Here is a 3,813-nt window from a genome sequence, read left to right as displayed (position 1 = left end):
CCAGATAGCTGGAATTTCTTTTATTTTCTTAGCCTACTGAAGATGATTAACAGAGGTTTAGATTATATTTATAATTCTTTTCCATATGTTGAAGAGATAGTTAATTTAGACTTATTTATACAATATTAATTTAAGCAAGTAAGTGCTTTAAAAAATTACATCTCTTGTCATGTATATTGCTTTATTTTTGGTTCTTAAGTTGAACCGTAATATATCTGTGGGAGAAATTATATATGTTTTGTTCCTTTCTTTTGCTGTTAAACATGCTAGCATTACTAATATTAAAGCTATTTATCGATAAACACTATTTATTTAATTAATCTTTTCATTTTCAATACCTTTTTATAGCTTTTTTTGTTGTTAGCTCTTTTTGCTATTTTTAGCTCACACACAGGTTGTCTTACTGTTACATGTATTTAAATATGTGCAAGTCTGATGGTGAATTTACCTTTCCGCTTTGTATTATCTTTGTGAAGTTTTCATTCATTGGTGATTTCCTGTGATGAAACTATATGATGCAGATTATGTAAGTAAAAACTATAGGGTCATATAATCTATGTTAAGGGAGAGAATATATTTTTACCTCATTATATTATACTTCAGTATTATATTACATTTCTCACAAATTAAAAGTCCAGACTTTTCTTCCCCGCTTTCAAAATACTTTCTTTTAATGCCTTTCCTATTTCTCTGGCATGAACATGGAAAATCTGCCTCCCCACATCACCTACCTGGTGTACAAGGAGGTGGTGGCACTGACTGCTGACCACTGGATGGCGTCAAGGTCTTTCCCAAAGAAGAAGGCCGCACTGAACTGCAGGTCTCCATCAAGGGCCCTGAGGCGATCTTGTACAGGAGGCCTGTTCCTCATGAAACTTTCTGGGGAAGGCCTTTCCTGCCTCGCTACCCAAGGGCTACTTCTTGACCAAGATCTTCCACCCGAAAATGAGCGCCAACAGTGAGATCCGTGTCAATATGTTCAAGAGAGACTGGGCAGCCCAGCTGAGTATCCGGCAGGGGCTGCTAACTATCAAGTGTCTGCTGATGCCCCCAGACCCGGAGGCTGCCCTCAACCAGGAGGTGGGCTGCCTGCTCTTAGAACTACGAGGGTACAGTGCCCCGGCCGCCTGCTCACAGATTCAAGGCAGTGCAGGTGGGCCCAGCAGCAGGAGGGCTGAGGCCTGTGGGGCCCCGGCCAGGGAAGCTGCCGGCCTCCTCCACCGACCCCTCTGGAAGGGTCGAGGGTCCCATGACCAAGAAGCATGCAGGCGAGCCCGATCAGAAGCTGTCAGTAAAAGAAGGACAAGAAGCAGGGGCTGTGGCAGCTGTAGTGGGCTCTTCTCCCTTCCCAGGCCGCACCTCACCGGAACCCCTGACCACAACCCCAACCCTGTCTCTAAGTTATTTAAATTCTGGCTAAGGTTGAGGAGGGCATGGGAGGTCCTGCGACCTGGATTTGCTTTTGTAAATAGAACATCATCCTTGTTCTAAACTTCACATGTTGTTTCGATTTTCTCTTTCTTTCACCCCAACACATCCATTCAGATACTACTTTATGTCAGCTTTTATCTGCCATTTGTTTGCATTTTATAAAGATCATAGCAGGTCATTTATCTAGTTCTACATCCAGTCTCATTCATTTTTACTCATTTTATACTGTACTCTTACTCAAGAATGGTGCTAATAATCTGACTCTTTGTTTCAAAAATATTTAATTACCTACTGATACAATCTAATCTCATTATGCTACCATCTAAAATCCCCAGAAATCTAAGCCTTCTTTGTAGAGAGAATTGTGCCAGCTGAATGAGCCTGTGCTTTCAGTAATAAAATCTAAACTATTGACAGCATTCTTTTCTTTTCTGACCAGAGAGCTGTCCAAGTTTTATGACTCTTCCTGCTGATACTGTAGACTATGTTAGAACCACTGTCCCTCAACTTGTCTGTCTTCTACGTTGCAGATCTCAATGATTCTAATTATAGCTCTTTTGACCCATTATTTGCTTTCGTAACTTCCTGTCTAGCCTGCACTTAATTAGGTTCTGGTAAAAAGAATCTGCCCTGGCACGCTCTGACCGCAAAGTTGTCTAGCATCTCCTGGACTCTGGCTGGGTCACAGAAAGTAGAGATCTTTGTTTCCAGTCAGTGATGTGAGAAAGCACCTTGCTGCCCTGGCTGTGCAAGCTTCTCTACGTCCTGAGTCCACCAAGTATTTCCATTTCCCTCTTCTCAAAAATGCAAATTTGAACATCATCATTTTCATGGGATTTTACTGATCTGTTCTTCATTGATCTGATTATACATTTCATCGTTGCCGGAAAATAAATGAGATTACATCTTAAATGTAAGTCCTTATTGACTGTTACCACTTTCATTGACCTCATTTTCTTTTTTGTTATCTCCTATAGCCCTTATAATTTGTTTACAATGATTAAAAACAAATTATTTGAAGTTGCCCCTACTATTTATATGAGTTTATGTTACATCTTATTATTTCTCCTTGTTCTTAAAATGTCCAGAAAAATTCTGCATTTATAATGATTTCTCAGCAGCATGTTTTCACAGAAAAATTGTAATGTGACTTTTGCTTTTACAGTTATTCACAAGAATGCTTGAAGATAATTGCAAGCTGAAATTGCAAGTGGGATATCAACTTCCTTTTGAACTGCCCATTAATTCCCTGGGTTGCAAACTTTATGGCACTGTTTCCCTAGTAAAGAAGAGTTGATGGTTATCTTTCACTTTAGAATAAACGTAATAGGAGTGAAAGGGTTTGTCAGTCTCAAGATTTTGATCTCTCTGCTGCTATTTATCCCTGAATCTTTTTGTTGCTCCTTTCAATCAAAAATATTGAAGATAACGTAAAACATATCTTTGCTAGGACATAATAAAGATCTTAGATTTGTATTTTTATTTTATAATTCATGTGAAGCTATTTGTCTGGCTGCATGCGTAACTTGCGTACCCATGTAAGTTGTATCATGACTTGATCTTTTATGAAAGTTGACTACATTTATATTTGGTTTCAGTTTTGGAAAAGAAATTGATTAATTAAAAATATTCTATTATCTAAGCTTTCCTTTCTAAATACAGTTTATTGAACAATCCTATGTAGTCTCAGGACAGGAAGAATAGGTAAATAATGACAGGACAGGATGAGTTATAATGCTAAACGGCTTGTTCAAAGTTACTCAGTGAGGTAAAAAAATAAAACCATATGTTTCTCATTTCAGTATCCTCTCCTTAAGTAAAAAAGTAAATCACAGTAAATGTTTAAAAGAAAACATTTTGTTTTAATTAAATACACTAACATTACCTCCTTCTTCAGAATATAACTAAATCAAGTCAATATTTATGTAAAAGAGAAAATAAATTCTTACAAGTTCAGGCACCTTCGTTTCTCTATTTTTATTCTTATGATATCCTAAAAATAAAAAGCTAACTGAAAGTAGAAGTATTTATTTTATATAAGTCATACAACTTTGTATCCTGGTAGACTTTTGGGGAAAAGAAGTAGGTTGTATATATATATATATGTGTGTGTATGAATATTGATATATATGTATATTGATATATAAGATATGTCCTCTTGCAGTTAATTTAAGCATAAAAACTCACACTTACTTCAAAATAAATTTTAGCAGGTTGAGGAATAGAATTCTATCGTACACATTGAAAATATTTTAAATTTCATCACCAAGGAAAATGTTTGTAAACTGTATAATTGATATAATCAGGTTTACACTACATAAGTAGGTAGCAGATATGGGTGTTGGTATAGAATACTAGACAGTGATAATCCAAGCCAGCCAA

At 36.7% G+C, this 3,813-nt stretch overlaps 1 pseudogene; it reads left to right on the top strand.

The window, feature by feature from the left end:
* Positions 1-701: 701 nt before the first annotated feature.
* On the top strand, positions 702-1,420 carry LOC124228182 (ubiquitin-conjugating enzyme E2 S-like; annotated as a pseudogene).
* The last annotated feature ends 2,393 nt before the right edge of the window (positions 1,421-3,813 follow it).

Source organism: Equus quagga, chromosome 16 (assembly GCF_021613505.1).
Source record: "Equus quagga isolate Etosha38 chromosome 16, UCLA_HA_Equagga_1.0, whole genome shotgun sequence".
Lineage (NCBI taxonomy): Eukaryota > Metazoa > Chordata > Mammalia > Perissodactyla > Equidae > Equus > Equus quagga.
The sequence above is the reverse complement of the archived record's forward strand: the minus strand, read 5'-3'. Positions and strand labels throughout refer to the sequence as shown.